At 37.1% G+C, this 17,364-nt stretch overlaps 1 protein-coding gene across 2 annotated transcripts in view; it reads right to left on the bottom strand.

The window, feature by feature from the left end:
- LOC106873383 (mucolipin-3) overlaps positions 1–17,364 on the bottom strand; it is an 84,361-nt gene that overhangs the window by 56,074 nt on the left and 10,923 nt on the right. Inside the window, exon 1 of one of the 2 annotated variants that reach the window (XM_052969287.1) lies at positions 7,947–8,255. The exons of the other annotated variant lie outside the window; for it this stretch is intronic. The gene's annotated coding sequence lies outside the window, so the exon portion shown is untranslated. Of the gene's footprint in view, positions 1–7,946; positions 8,256–17,364 lie in introns of those variants that run through there. 2 annotated transcript variants of the gene reach the window in all.

The following is a 17,364-nucleotide window of genomic DNA, read 5'->3' as shown; positions in this document are numbered from 1 at the left end:
AAACATATATATATATATATATATATATATATATATATATATATATACACACACGCACAGGGTGGTGACTGAAAAAGTGAAGGGTTTGAAGTCATAACTTGTTCGTTTTCAATCATTTCTATTTTCTTCTTTTTTTTATGCATGTTATAGTGCATTTCTTGGAGATTAAAATGGCTATGTATGATGTCCAGTAACGAATAAAACTCATTGAATTTTTCTAATCCAGTCAAAGACCGGTTATTCAAACTCAGAGAAAATACCGGCAGCATTTTACTGTCAGAGTATCTCCTAGCGATAACATGATTCGGAGCCTCATCGCCCGGTTTGAAAGAACTGGATCAGTCGGTGATCTTCCGGGAAGAGGTCCTAAACGCACTGTGCGCACTGACGCAGCGGTGGAAGCTGTATGGCAGTGTCCTTGAGGATCCATCAGCCTCTACCCGGCGTCGCTCCGCTCAACCAGGCATCGCCAGAACATCGCTTCAGAAAATTCTGAAACTGGATTTTAAAATGTTTCCATCCAAATAAAATAATAATAATAATAATAATAATAAAAGAAAACCATGTGTTTGTAAAAGTTATTTTTGTTTTATCATTCAGTCTTTCATGTGTGTGTGTGTGTGTGTAACTTCATCGAGAGACTAAGAAGGAACTCGGTACATTTTAGAATATATAGAGAACCTTTATATTTTGAAAATAAACCCTCGGATAGTACCAACGTTTAGGTCTTTGCAATACAGCCACGAGTCGACCTTGACAGTGAAATTGGAACTCCTGAGACGGACAGTCCTAGTAATTTAAAGAGCTAGCCTTGTCACATTGGGTTATGAATGATACCACCTGAGTATTCATAACATTGGGTTATGAATACTCAACCACAGACGCTACAATTAAAAAAATAAGTAATTTAGTTGATCGGATAAATAGAATGCTCATTGTCGAAAGCGACGGAGATCTTTCTTTATATAGTAAATATGTTTTCAAAGCATCCATCCCATTGCTAATTAAGTTACCTAGGAAACGGAAACTGTTAGATTGGATTTAAAGAACCGCATGAGTATTTGAGAGAATCTATTTGCTAGGGTTCTTAGTCTGTATTGGTCCTGTACACGTGTCGCATACGAAGTTATCGCCAGTTAGCTTGCTTGCTATTCCATAATACCTTTTATACGCCTGTTATTTACGCAGGGCACATCACACGGAATTTATGCCTACCTCTTTTCTGCATATCGAGTAAGCTGTTCCACTAATGGTAGCCAGGTCCTGCCCTCGTTCCTACTTATTATAACTTAAATCTTTGCTAAGTTAAAGGCCCTTCAATTCCAGGTTTTGCTCTCCATGTTTGGCATTTCCATTCCACCTCTTCTGCAAATTCAGCTGTAAGATCTAGGTTATCAGCTGGGAGGAGATCCCAGGGAGAACCAGTCTCAAACTCCTCTGTTATGGCTTGGAGGAGTGTAGTAAATAGGATAGTGGTGAGGACGTAGCCTCGAAGGACCACTATTCGCTGAACTCATTGTCGGCTCTCAACTTACTGAGTGTACCTCTCTGTATAGATTGTACAGCCCTCACTAGCTATTCCTAAGGTTCCTTAGTGACTATCAGATCACAGATCAAGGCACTCAAAAGTCTTCTCTAGGTCAACGAATACTTAATATAGAGGCTTACTCAACGCTCACTATTTCTCGTTCTGTTGTGTTACTAGGAATATGGTATCCGTAATGCCTATTCCTGATACAAAGACAAATTTTCATCCAGCGACTAATCAAATTTACAATAACTCTTACGGTGACTTTAATAACCTGGTGCAACATTTTGATACCACCGTAGTTTTCTCTCTCCGGCACATTTTCTTTACTGTTGTTGGGAATTTACGATGTTGCTACGCTTGTCGTTGAGTATGATGCCTTCCTGCAATACCTGACTGATTATTCGAATTACAAATCTGTATACTACATCGCTATGCTCTTTTACTAATCTCAGCGATTATCCCCAAATAGACTAGCTGCTTTCCCTGTCTTTATATCCTTGATTGTTCTAACTACCATACTACAATCAACATCGATGGCTGGTACCTCAGTTGGGTCTATTTAAAGAAGTTTACTGTCACCATGCCACATACAACGTCACTATTTTCTCTAGTACACTGCCAAACATTCAGGAACACATCATACCTCTGATCCTCACGTCGCAGAATATGTCCAAACTTCTTTAGGGTAAAAGTTCAGGGAGGTATAACTAATACTAGTAACAAACATTAGATTGTTTTATGCTTTGTGCACGAAGTGTGATGCTATTCGATGGTGATTCGTAGGCCTTGTATGAAGATTTGCGAAAACAAGAAAGAAATGAAACAAGCACACTTTACTAGATGTGTAATGTTAATGAGTAAGAACGTGGAAAGTATAAATGAGCTGAGAATAAAACAGGTCATAAAAGGAATAAGATATAGTGTGCAAGAGAGAAGACTATGCAGGTATGGGCATATTATGCGTGAGAAAGATAGTATCGGTATAAGGAATGTGAGCGTATATCCATTTCCACTTTCTCCCCCGAACTCAGGTCACACAGTGAATAGAGCATGAAGAAGAAAGAGGTCCAGGAAGACTTAGTACGAAGTGATGATGACTGATCTCAAGATGACCTAGCTCACGAAGAAGATAACCCGTTGTTTGATGATATGTCGTGCTAGAGAAGATCCGACCACCTGTGCAAGCTTGGTGAAACACGTTAGAATGTATGGTAAATTTTCAGATAAACACCCGCACGCTAAAACCCTAACCCTAAAACCCTACAACCCTAATCCTAACACCCTAGTGAAAATCGTGCGGGTGTTAATCTGAAAATTTACCGAATGTATTGGGGCTGGGATACGTATTGTAACTAAATGTGGGCCTTCGACTACTTCTCCATTTGCTGTCCTCTTGCTCATTTTTTTGGAAACCCAATTGATACCCTCAAATTCCTCTATCGAACCCCTTCTCTACTCACTGCATCATTACATTCATCACACTCTTACCACCGATTATTAATACAACAACCCATCACTTGTCCCTCACCTCTTACCAGCAAAAACATGTAGCCGCCACTAATGTTTCCCTCCCATCATGATGCCTGAATAACGAGTAGCATCGGGTATATTAGTATCCGATGTACCACTTCATTTACTCACCTGTACGGTCTGCTGTCTTTCCATCTACCCCCATGTTACTCTTTTACTGATTCATCACTCGTTCTATCCCGACTACCCATCATCTATGCTCTCCCTCACCAGCTTGCATTACCACCCATTTCCACTTTCTCCTCCACACTCTGGTCACACATTAGCACCAGTGATGTAGCGAATGGGGGAGCAAGGAGAGCAACTGCTCCCCACGAGCACATTTTTCAAAATTGGCGCTTTTTCAACAATTAAAAAAAACTCTTTAGCTACCTGTTTCAGTAGTTGTAAGTTTCATACATAATGATATTATTACTGAAACATGAAAATTAATAGATGTAGAATACAATTACGTATTTTATAACTAATGAAATAGCGTAACATGAGAGAAATGAGTTAAAAATTGTTTGGTGTCACGGAGCTTTTCCTTTTTCTTTTTTGTATTATTTAACTTACTGCGCAGCGTTGCCCGTTAAAGTACTCACGGAATTGTTTGCCAGTTTGTAGAATGGGAATTCATGGTATTTATGCATGTAAATATATTTAACCTAACTTCTGCACTTATTTAATTCATTCAAACAATAGTAATCAATTTGTATGCGTAGAAGCATTTTTTAAACAACTTCCATCCTGAAAATCACATGTTTCTTTTGTTTTAAAGTGAAAGGTGTATGAAAGTAGATATGAAATGGACGTGTGTGTGCTTGTGCGTGTGTGTGTGTGCTTGTGCGTGTGTGTGTGTGCGAGAGAGAGAGAGAGAGAGAGAGAGAGAGAGTACTACTTACACATACATGAGAAGACATACGTACACTCACTCACTCTCTCTCTCTCTCACACACACACACACATCACACACACATGCACACGTACATAAAAAAGATGTACGCAAATGTATTGATGTATGTACGTATACATGATAACACACCCCTTCGCTCACACACATTCTCTCTCTCTCTTCTCCCCTCTCTCTCTTTTTCTCTCTCAAACACACACACACACACACGTCCATACATTATTCACTTTAAAATAAAGTAAATAAATAAAAATATTTTACAGAAATTAACAAACTCCGGATGATGAAATCACGTTCCGTTAAAATTATTTCTCAATGATTAAAATATTGTGTACGTCAAAAAGTCGACGTTTTTTTTCTTCTCTTAGATAACGCGAAAACTATGAGTGTGTATATATGTTACAGCGGACGTGTGTTTCTGTATATAGACACGCCATGACATTCATTATATGTGTGTTGACGTCAATGAAGCTATGTTTTTCTTTTATCGTCAGGAAATAACAAACAAAAATTGTGTTTAATCGTTTAAATAGAAGTCCAAATATCACAAAAATTGTACTACACTGCCGAAGGTAAGTATGAAAATAAATATGCAAAAAAAAATTAAGATAAAATATACTATTTCTGAGATATTTCGGGTACACGCAAACATCGCGAGAGTTTTAGTATTATTGAGATGTGCTCGCTCCCACTATCTTTAGAACCTGGCCATGCCTCTGATTAGCACCCTTCACATTCTCATACCACTGGCTATTTCTAAGCTTCTTCATCATTCGCGCTTTCTTTTTACCTGTAAACAAGTGACCAGCATAAATGTCCCTTGTTTTTATTACCTCCTACCTTGATCCTTTCTCTTCTCTACTCCACAAACACTGTCTCTTCCATTCCTACCTCCTCTTCCACACCGTCACTCAAACCATCGTTTTCCCTCGCCATACTTCCGTTCCTGTCACTCTTTCACGCTAGTTCGTCTTCTGCAACCGCTCTCTCTTCAACTCACTCTTATAAGAAACACTGAACGGATACAACGTAGAGCAGTAAGAAACCAACTCTTTGTCTTCCTGAGTTCAAGGCAACTTCACTAATGCTGGTGCCACGATAAAATGCATCCTAAACACGCTGTAAAGTGGCTTGCGTAAGGAAGGGTACCTGGTCGGAGAAATCATACCAAAAGAAAGCAATACGAGCGAGCCATGATCACCCCTAGTATAGGAACTCCGAAAAAGAACTGACTTCAACTCTAACAACGCATGCAAGTCATGCAACATTGAATGCAGACGTAAAATGATAACCTATATATACATATATATATATATATATATATATACACACACACACACACACACATATGTATATTACTTCATACCAAGCGAATGCGAGAATTGCTCAATACATGTAGTAGATATGTTTTTAATTGAAACTGCAACTGAAAGTTTGTCTCGCGACTCGAGTTTCACGGCCGTGATAAGCTGTTTCAGTTTCAGTAACAAACTACACACACAAACTACACACACACACACACACACACACACACACATTTAGAAGGTTGTTTATTATGGCCGGTCAGATTGATCATTGGTTGCGCACCTACAAAGCGCTTAGCTGTATAGGCGACTCGTCGGGCTCAAATAGCCGAAGGAACGTAACTTCTGTGATGCTAAGCGCTTTGTAGGTACGAGACCAATGGTAACTCGCTGACCGGCCACAAACAACCTTTCAAATATATTACCGCTCTAATGTTTTAGTGTGCATCTTGGATCTTTTTTAAAACGGGGGCCACATTTTTCATTAACGAAACACTTTGAAACTTGGAACATTGGTAGAATGTGTCATATAAAACATCTTTTTCTCTTAGTCTTCTTTAAAAAAAAAAGAAATCCATAAGTTATTCCATGCTAAAGTTGTCGTATTTCTGTAATTTCAACCAATCACTGACGTCCATTCAGCCGATATACATTAAGTGCCAACTACATAAACAAACGATTCTGAAACAATTAACCCTAACCCTAACCCTACGGTTAGGGTTAGGGTTAAAGCAAATTTAAAATGAAAAAAGCAAATAAAACGAAGGTATGGAGATTAAATACGCTTTACATCGCTTAATCAGCCAAAGGAGTAAATATAAACAACTGAATACTTGTCAGTGATTGGTTGAAATTATCGAAATAAGACAATTTTTTACATGAAATAAATTCGAATACAAAAATATTTTTCAGTTCTATAACACAAAATAGATAAGTATACGAAGTTTGAAAGTCTTTCCGTACCAAAAACACTACGTAAAACATTAATGAAAAATGTGGCCCCCGTTTTAAAATAGATCCTGCATCTTTTTCGAATATGTGAACTACCGACGACATATATATAATATGAAGTAGAGAAAGAGAGAGAGAGAGATAATGTGTACGGATGAGAACTATGTGACGAATTCCATTTTTTAAAATTCTTCGCTCTGTAGTAATAACAAAAAAAAAAGAGTTCATCGAATGGAGATAAGACAGAGGAACCCAATCAAGGAAGATAACTAATTGTCTCCCGGCCTGTTATTGTCATTTATCTTCAATTAAATGAATTTTGAAAAACAAAAAAATTCTCTATTAAAATATCCATGTAATAACAAAGCGATAATTCAACCTAAAACAAAAGTATTCTTGTTTATTTTTAACAATGGGATGAAGAGAAAAGGAAGTACGTTAAATAAGTTGGTTTTTTTTTAATGTATTACATGGGTATAACCCTAGCTGTTTAACACTACTTTTCACCCTTTATCAACAGTTTAAAGACAATATCGTCGTGGCCATCACATCTTTATTGAGACACTATTTATGTAGTATCTTATCATTTATTGTGTCCTTCCTTTCCGAAGGCAGTCGAGTGTGAATTGAGAGAGATTTGATCAGTCGATCAGTCGAGGGCAGTGGTTCTCAACCGGGGTCTACCTTTGGGAGTCCATATAAGATTTTGTTAAAGTTTATGTGCCCCAAATTGGTTAAACTTCTACAATACACAAACTATTTTAACAATTTTTTAAAAAATATAATTCCTAACAATATTTAATTATAAAAATATTATGGAGCTTTTTTAAAACATCGAATAGCTATGGAGGCCCAGTAACGTAAACTAAGAATCAAAGGGGTCCATAGACAAAAAATGCTTAAGGACCACTACCCTTGGGGTTCGTTGGCACAAATTGCGGGATATTTAATACGACGAATAGCAGACATTCACGACGCTAAGTGAAACGAAATGCTGCCAGAATCGAAAGAGATCACTGAGTTCTTTCTTCTATAATGATTACGTAAATCCAAGTACGTGTATCCTGCATGTGTAAGACATTATGAATTTATTGTATTTTGTATGGTTGTGATTTGTCGTTTAGCAACAGATCAACCCAATCATACAGACCTATAGATCAAGGCACAGATTCTAACCATGGCCATCCCGTCCTGTTTTGGGGTATCGCATAGCGAGGGTTGTATAATACAAAGTAATCCCACCCTTTTCAAAACGGCACGGTATCCTTTAAAGATGTGACTTAATTTTAGCAGGTCAACATAGACTCGGGGTTTGGATTTACTTGCTGTTTAGTCCTTTACCAGCCCTGATCGAGCAGACAAGTAATCAAAGACATTCCAGCCATGACCATCTTATCTTTTTTTCTTTTTTTGTATACGGATTATGACTTCATTGTCTAAAGTGACTTTCCTGTTCGTAAGACGCTAGTATGACCTGAAGGATATTTCGCTGCTATCTCTAGCATGTTGGGCAATCACGTACAAGCTATTCATTGTGTTGTTTTGCTGTCGTTACTTTCATCAATTAAAAACAATAATATAAGCAATAAATATTATACAGTGGGAAATGACCGACTTTTTCCCTTCTTTTTTCCTTACAATATGCTTCCTAAATTAATTTTAAATACGTAAAACTTTTGAAGTACCACAATGAGAGAATAACGGGTTAAAGGAAGAAAAAAAAAAGAAGGCAACTTACAAAATATTCAGAAGTCGATTGAAAATGTAAAACTTGTACTTCCATGGTTTTTAGTTCGAGACGATCATCTGTCGACCATGTTTCGTTAAAACCACTTCGTTACTACCATTGTCAATTATATATCATCTTATATTTGAATTACAAGGACTTGTCAATTTGTTGCCTGTGTAGTTTTCACTTTGATTTCTTTATTTCTCCCTTTCTCTCTTCTTACTCTCTTTCTCTTACTCTCTCTCTCTCTCTCTCTCTCTCCCTCTCCCTGTCTCCGTCTAGACACAAGCTGAGTATTGTTATGTATGTATTTATTTATTTATTTATTTATTATTTGAATCGGTGCTTTATTCCTTGTCACTGTTTATTCCGTGTCGGCGAAATAGCACGTGAGAATAATAGATTGAAAGATATAAAGAAAAATATAATAGAGTTAGAAATATAACACACACACACACACACATATATACATACATATATCTATATATATATATATATATATTATATATATTATATTATACAGGGTGTTCACAAGGTCTGGGTACATGGAGTAAATAAAATCATAACATAAACAATTAAATATAAGAAATAATTATTTCTTAAAGTATGTGTTAATCCCCACGTACCCAGACTTTGTGGACACCCTGTATATTATATTATTATATGATCGAACGCCACGCGTCCTTTTCCAAGTATATATACACAATAAGTTTTGAACTATATATATATATATATATCTTAGGTACTACTAAAGCAGCACGGTCCCGAACGCGCAGTCGCGCGTCCGCACTAGCTAGTCTTGAGTGGTCGATCCTAACCCTAACCCTATCCCTAACCCGCGTGTGCAAATGAATACGTGTTTAGGGTTAGGGTTAGGATCGACCACTCACGACTAGCTAGTACGGACGCGCGACTGCGCGTTCGGGACCGTGCTGCTTTAGTAGTACCTATATCTTATATATATATATATATATCTTTCAATCTATTATTCTCAGCCCTTGAGTAACTCTGTAACTTCTGCCGATTTATAATAATAATAATAATCTTTTCTACTCTAGGCACAAGGTTCGAAATTTTGGGGGAGGGACCAGTTCATTGAATCAACCCTAGTATGCAACTGGTACTTAATTTATCGACCCCGAAAGGATGAAAGGCAAAGTCGACCTCAGCGGAATTTGAACTCAGAACGTAAAGACAGACAAAATACTGCTAAGCATTTCGCCCAGCATGCTAACGTTTGTGCCAGCTCACTGCTTCAACAATAATAACAATAATAATGATAATGATAATATAGAGAGGTAAAAAGAGATAGGGAGAGAAATAGACACAGACATACCTAGATAGTGAAGAAAGGGAGAGATATAGACATTTGGAAAGAACTATCTAGCTAGCTAGACAGGTAGGTAGATAGGTAGGTAGGTAGGCAGGCAGGCAGGCAGGCAGAAAGAAAGAAAGATACAGAGAGGTAAATGTAAATATGTAAACTGGTAATAATGCTTTGAGATGGTAAAAAACAGCTGGCGTCACTGAAAGTAATAGTTGCCTTTCAATTATAGCAACAGCTGAAAAATCACATATTTGTTGTTAGTATGACATGCAACAGCAAGTCATATACAATGAAATTGACTTCTAGAAGTGCTGTGTATTCTATCTACACATAAGAAAACTTCTCACACACCCTACCCCAACAAACCAAACTACATCTCTTCCTCACATTTCCTCATTCATGCACAATGCTTATCTCTCACTCCGCAATCCTATCCTCGTGACACTGCTCACTGTATCATTGCTATCCAGTATATTTCCACCCCACTCTATATACACAGGTTTCAACCACTCACTGCATCCCCCACCCCCGCTCTCTACTCACGATTCTTTGGCAATGCCCTGTCAATTATATTATGACTGCCATACCCCAAGGGTATGTCCTGGCACTTGCCACCATCTACCTCTCTCTACTTTTACTCTACTATCCCATTTATATTCTGATCACCGACCCTTGTGAGTATGCCCAGCATTTCACCACCATCTTTCTCCTAGTCTCTCTTGCACTCTTGCTGTCTCCCATACTCTCTCTCTCTCTCTCTCTCTCTCTCTCTCTCTCCTTTTCCTGCTCATCTCTCAGGCTGGATAACCACATATCTCCTTTACAGCAGCACACGTTTCTGTTCTCATTCTTGATCACTCCCTCTCTCTCTGGTTTGGTAATCATGTACTTCCTCTACAGTAAGATACCTGTTTCTGCCTCTCTGTCTCACTATAACCTTTCATCATCTGATGCAAGATCACCTCCTCCATCTGTATCCTCTCCTCTCAAAGGATGTTTGTCTTGCAAGTTACTCAGTGACCCTGTCAGTGCTGATGCTAACTAAAAAGCATCCAGTTCACACTGTAAAGTGGTTGGCATTCGGAAGGGCATCCAGCTGTAAAAACCATGCCAAAACTGATCTCACCTGTGCCAAGCAGTCAGTCCATTCTGCTGGGTGGCTGGTGTTAGGAAGAGCATCCAGCTGTAAAAACCTTGCCAAAACAGACACAGAAATCTGGTGCAGTCTTCTGTCTGGCCAGCTCCTGTCAAACTGTCCAACCCATGCCAGCTTGGAAGGTGGACGTTAAATGATGTTGATGATATGTGTGTGTGTGTGTGTATTATATTATAAAGTCCTGGCATAGCCATGTGGTTAAGAATTTCACTTTACAACAACATGATTCTGGGTTCAATCCTGCTAAAAGACTTCTTTCGAAATTTCCTTTGTTCTTTGTTTCTTTCCTTTGATAGTATCTCCAAGGAACAGGTAGCAACCAACATTTTGCAGATGTATTCCAAAGAATGCTCTTCTAGAGGAACAGGTCTTCTTTTCCTATGTGAGTCTTGAAATTGCACGAGATTCTTCATCCAGATTTTATGTTTCTTCTCTTATAAGACATTATTTTAGATACCCCAGTTGGATAAGCCTACTATTCTGAAAAACAGTTAATATAGTCAGAGTTTTTAATGTCACAGAAATAAAAAGGAGAGAAAGAGGTTATTTCCTAAAGTAGGACCTAAACGGTAACAAATTAAAAACTCTATAACTCCTAAACTACTTAAACTTGAAAGCTGATATTTGAGATATACTGCTTCTTCTGCATTGCATCAAGTCAGCATACCAAGTTTGGTAAATACTTGAGTAGGTATTATGAACCCCCTAGAATTTTGCATGATTTGGGTTAAAAGTCGTGTTAGGGGAGAATTTACTCAGTTGGGGGAGACATTTTTTTAAAAAACTTAAAACAAAGGTTATTTTCCCTACTTATATGAACTTGTCCATCGACATTTCATACAGGAAATTGTTTACTTCCCAAAAACCCAAAAAGTCATAACCTTGGTGTGTATATGTATGTGTGTGTGTATGTATGTGTGTGTGTGTGTGTGTGTGTATGTGTGTGTGTGTGTGTGCGTATACCAAATTCACTCATGAGGCTTTAGTCAGCCTGGGGCCATAGAAGACACTTGCCTGTATATCATTTTATATATATATAGATAGATAGATAGATAGATAAGTAGGTAGGTAGGTAGGTAGGAAGATAGATAGATAGATAGATAGATAGATAGATAGATAGATAGATAGATAGATAGATAGATAGATAGATAGATAGATAGACAGACAGACAGATGGATGGATAGAGTCATACGTACATACATATGGATTTCTTATTTAAAATCATCTCTCTCTTTCTTTCTTTCTCTCTCTCCCTCTCTTTTCTTTCTCTATCTCCCCACCTCTGTCTCCCTCTCTTTATTAAAGACAGAGTCAGATTAAATTGATATGATTAAAGTCTACTGTAAATGAATTTACTCTAAAGCTCTAACATTCTTTTTAACCCACAGCTCTTTTGCACTGTTACATAAATACTGAATTTAAACAAAGTAAACCATCACTTGCAGTAGTTTCATATAGCCTCAAGAGAACCATAATGGGCTATTTTTGTGAAACTTAGAGAGTAATTCTAGTTATGTGTACATTTTAGGAATTTGAAGTTGAGTTATGAAAATGTATACTGCATATTTTTTAAGAAGGCTAAATAGTATAACTTGATTCTTTTAATAGGTAGAGGTGATGGTGGTGGTGATGGTGAATGCAATGGTGGTGGGGGGTTTGTAGAGGTTATGAGCATGTTGTTGGTTATGATGGTAAATAGTGTTGCTACTGTTGTTAATGTTGTTGTTGTTGTTGTTGTTGTTGTTATTGTTGCTGTTGTTAAACCCTAGTTCATCTGTGATTAAGCAAATCGAAGATAGATTAAAGTAACTCCAGCCATAGTGATTGTTTATTATTATTATTATTATTTTAGCTGCTGTAATTTTACGAAGAGCAGAACTGCATATATTCCATCCACCTGTTTTTTTTTTTGTATTACCAGTTATCCACTTCCTTAACAACCCACACTGCATTCCCAACATCATTTTTTACCACTTTATTGTGTAGCTACCCTAGTGAAGAGTCATGTCTCATGTGGTCCACTTCCCATGTCTGGAATAAGTTTACCATTCAAGAATTCAAGACTCAAAGAGCTAGAACAAATATTGCAAAATATCCCTGTCCCATACTCTGACACTTCTTCCAATCTGGACTGGTTGTTTACTTTAGTGACCCTAAAAAAGGTGAAAGGCAAAGTTGACCTTGGCAGAGTTTGAACTCAGAACTCAGAAATGCAGAATGAATATCACAAGGCATTTTGTCCTATGCTGTAACATCTCTGCCAGGTTTCCAACATTCTGGGAACTATTTGAGGAAATCATAACAGTGGCAGCAATGGGGTGTTGATATATCTTAGCAGTGGTGGTGATTTGATTGTAGAGATGATAGTGGTTGTGGTGGTGGTAGTTATGATAAATGTGGGGTGGTTGTGGTGGTGGTAGTGCTTTTCCTGTCATCAAGCGTTCCCAGTTTCCAAGTAAGGTTCATATTTCCTCATAGCCAGGCATGTTTTCACAGAAGAAATAAGAAAAATGACACTGCTTTTATGACATAAAACATACATTTACAACTATTATGCTATGTAAAAGCCAGCACACACACAAGAAACTAATTATATACATCATTCAAGAACTGAGAGTTATATACAACTGGTAGAGTATAAAATATATATCCCTCAAGAATTAAATAATAAATACAATACCCTGAACTAAATCCTGTAACTTGAGTTCTAGTTGTTGAGGAATTTGATACAAGTGCACTGAAAACTAGGCTCAGATTATGATAATATAATTACAAATAATATGAAATAAAAATAAACATAAAAACAGAGTTCAGTCGTTATTTCTAGGTTCCACCCATTATTTTCTGGTCACCTCTTAGAAGAAATATAAAATTTAGTCATGTTTGAAAACCATTCTTCTTCTCCAAGGAAATAGAAACATTTTGCTGATTAGGCAAGTTTTATTTTGTCTGTCTGGCTAGTTGTGGATTTTATTTCAGTTGAAAAAGTATAAAACCAAGATTAAAGTTGTATAAGTACATCTATCTTTGTTTATCATGGGTGTTTGGTTCCAAATTAGCAGTGGTAAATGAATCATTATCATGCATTTTGTAAATGGAATAAATGGTAGATTCATTGGCGCCAAACTTACAGCTTGCAACAGTGAAGGTTCTACCATCATGAATTTTCTTGCTCATCTCTAACTTTTCCTGTAAAGAATACAGTCATCTGCCTTCTTTTTTAAGATCATATACCTTCATATTTTATTCTGTTAACTGGTCCCAGTTCAAATACGATAGTCAGGGCATTCTGGATGGTTGAATATTATAGGTGGTTACTAGGGCATGTTTTTGCAGTACTAGCAAAATCTTCAATTGATCACCAACCCATGTTATCGCAGGTTCATTTGTAATAAGCATAAAATGGTTCACAAATGAGTGAATTTTGTTATCCTGAATCAGTGATGAATGAATGAGGGATTAACGAAGCTACATTTACTAACCTCAGTTTAAAACTAATGGAAGCTGAAATATTATTGGCAATCATAGCATTGGACAGGATACTTCATCTTTTGTCTTTATGTGCTCCACGTTCAAATCCTGCCTTGGCCAACAATATCTTTCATCATTTTAGGGGATCAATATAAAAGTATGAATCTAGGGAGAGAATTCTTAGTACTGTTGGAATGTTGGGCCCCATCACATTCATTCCGTTCAAATCCTGCTATGTCCCTATTTAATCCATCATCCAGGTTAATACTACCATCTGGCACACTGTGGTTCCTTTAGTGGAGCATATCCTGTTACAAGCATCTGGATTCTCAAACACACACTCTCTCTCTCTCTCACATACACACACATGCTTCTCAACCACATTGTTTTAGGTTCAGTCCCACTGCATGGCACCTTGGGCAAGTGTCTTCTACTATAGCCTCAGGCTGACCACAAAGCCTTGTGAGAAAATTTGGTAGACAGAAACTGAATGAAGCCTAATGTATGTATACATATACACACACACACATATATGTATGTATATATACCTCTAGCTGGTTAATGATGCACAGCTGCATTCAATCAATTGTGGGCAGGGGAGTGAACCCTAACCACCTTCTAGTAACCAGACTAACAGACCAATCCTGGTTTCAGGCTTTTTCTGCCTCTATTCAGTACTGGACACCTCATCTGCTACAGATGGTAGTAGCTTGTTTCTGCTCGCAATATATATATTTCAAGCAAACGCATAGTCACTGATTTTACAACAAGCAAAAATGCTAGTTATAAAATCTCTCTGAGAGATCAACACAGTAGTTGTACTATCAAGAAATATTCGTAGCCATTTCAACATGACTGTCCATTCAAACAGACTCTACTGCAATTTTTTTAACCCCAAGAGGATATCTCCTCTAGCTGGTTAACAATGCTGAGCTGCGTCTAATAAATTGCAAACAGGGGAGCGAAACTCTACCACCAGCAGACCTGTCCTGGTTTCAGGCTATTTCTGCCGCCCTCAGTACCGGACACGTCGTCTACTACAGATGCTCTAGTAGACAAAACAGTAGCTCGCTTCTGCTCACAATATATATATTTCAAGTGAACACACAGTCACTGATTTTAGAGCAAGCAAAAATACTAGTCTTGAAATATGTATACATACATACATACATATATATATATATATATATATATATATATATATATATATATATATGTGTGTGTGTGTGTGTGTGTGTGTGTGCATGATATATATCTCCCTTTGTTACTTTCTCTTGATAAGTATGGAGCCACTGTGTAATCACTTAATTGGTTAAAAATATGAGACAAAATTTTCTCAAATCTCAACCCCACCCAATCTTAAAGAAAAAAAAAAGAAAAACTGTGGCTAATGCAATCCTAGATTCTCTGTATCTGAACAAAAAAAATAATAATAAAATAAAAATAAAGAATAAAAATGGAGGGTCTCAGTTGGAATAGTTTTGATGATAATCCTGTTCAGTCAGAATGACCTTGTCTTACACATCAGCAACAACACATACAGTAAGGATTTAATGGTCTAATTACCTCTTTACATACATACATACATAACAGATTCAATACACTTCCACCACAAATGTATTTATGTACACAGATGCATATACAGTATGAAGCATGCATTTATGATTCATCATCATCATCATCATCATCACTGTTGTCGTCATCATCCTCCTCATCATCACCATGATTATTATAATCAATATAATCATCATCATCATCATCATCTTTCAACATCCCTCTTCCATGCTGGAGCGGGTTGGAGGCTCTGACAAGATCCAATGAGTTCAAGAACTCAATCATGATCCAGTGGCTGTATTGACATAGTTTCTATGGCTGGATGCGTTTTTGAATGTTAACCATTCTACAGAGTGTACTGGACGCTATTTGTTTTTTTTTTTTTGTGACACCAACACTAGTGAGGTCACCATGCAGCTTGCAAGATTAAGTTTTCTTTTGATTGAGTGGGGCTACAACAGAGGAAGGTAGCTTTGTGTAAGGAGGTGAGAGATTTACACATGAAAGTAAGATCCAGAACAGAACAGGTTTCTTGTTGCACAGAAGCAACACAGATGCTCAAGCTATGTAAAATGGATGGAAGCAACCAGAGTGGGAACAGGAAAGAGAGATAAAATAGTGGACCCTAAGTGTAAAAAGGGAATAGAAGCAGGCACAGACGAACAAGAGTGTATGAGGAGAATGGGAAATGGTTATAAGGCAAATATAATGAAGAACAAGGGTTCAGAAAGGGCTGATGATAAGTACAGAGAGGAGATAGGGAAGAGTTAGATAGGGAAGAGCTGACTGTAAAGATTGGGCTGAGAAGTGGCTGATAATAAATACAGAGAGAAGGTTGGAAAGAATAGGTAATAACTGTAGAGATTGGTTTGAGTTGAAGGGTAGATGTAGTGAATAATGAACAAGGATAAAGGGTTGATCTCTGCTGCATGAGATGGGGATTATATTTTCAAAAACATTCAAGTGCTCGATTTACACATGAGGTGAAAGTGTGGGGAGGTTATTAAATGTGTATAAGTATTGGTAATTAGAGCACTAATTCCACCCTGAATGGGTGTTCAAATGACTGTTTCTATGTATGGTGTATATTCTTTATATCTTTCTGTTACTCTTGGGAGCGTCTCACAGATTTTGTAGAAATATTAATGTAATGTGTTATTCTATACAGAATATAATGTATCTGTCTCCTTCATTTAATACTACTGAATTAGAAATCAAATAGCAGACAAAGTTTGTAGTAAGTTCATATTACATGGTGACAAAAACCATGTATGTATGTATGTATGTATGTATGTACGTATAGATGGTTGTATGTATGTATGTTTGTATGTATGTACGTATAGATGGTTGTATGTATGTATGTTTGTATCTATGTGTGCATGTGTATATACGTGCACGCGTGTGTGTGTGTATTTATATTTGAATTAAATGAAACTGCTTTCTACGTCTGTTCTTTTTATATATTAAATTGTTCCTCTTTATATGTTTGTTAAATTCACTAATGGTGGATATACAAACACCAGAAAGTAAGGGGAAAATAGACTAAGAGAGAGGAGGGAAAGAAAGTGGCAGACAGCATCAAATGGTATTATTATTACAAAGGCATTTAAAGTTTTTGGTACACGTTTCTAAAAATATGCATTGCAATGTCAAGGAATGTCACAATGTTGATAAGGAAAATAATTAATGAGGCTAAAAGATTTGGTAAAAACAAAATAGGAAATAATGGTGTATAATGTATGTATGTGTGTGTGTATACGTGTGTGTGTGCATGCGCTTGTGTATGTGTATGCAGTCTGCATACACATACACACACACGGGGCAGTCTGCTCCAGGCGGCACTTTTATAGGGGCGACACCACTTTAGCTGTAGGCAACATGTATATTTTGCAGGGGTATATATATATATATATATATAT

This window comes from Octopus bimaculoides, chromosome 7, assembly GCF_001194135.2.
Source record: "Octopus bimaculoides isolate UCB-OBI-ISO-001 chromosome 7, ASM119413v2, whole genome shotgun sequence".
Lineage (NCBI taxonomy): Eukaryota > Metazoa > Mollusca > Cephalopoda > Octopoda > Octopodidae > Octopus > Octopus bimaculoides.
The sequence above is the reverse complement of the archived record's forward strand: the minus strand, read 5'-3'. Positions and strand labels throughout refer to the sequence as shown.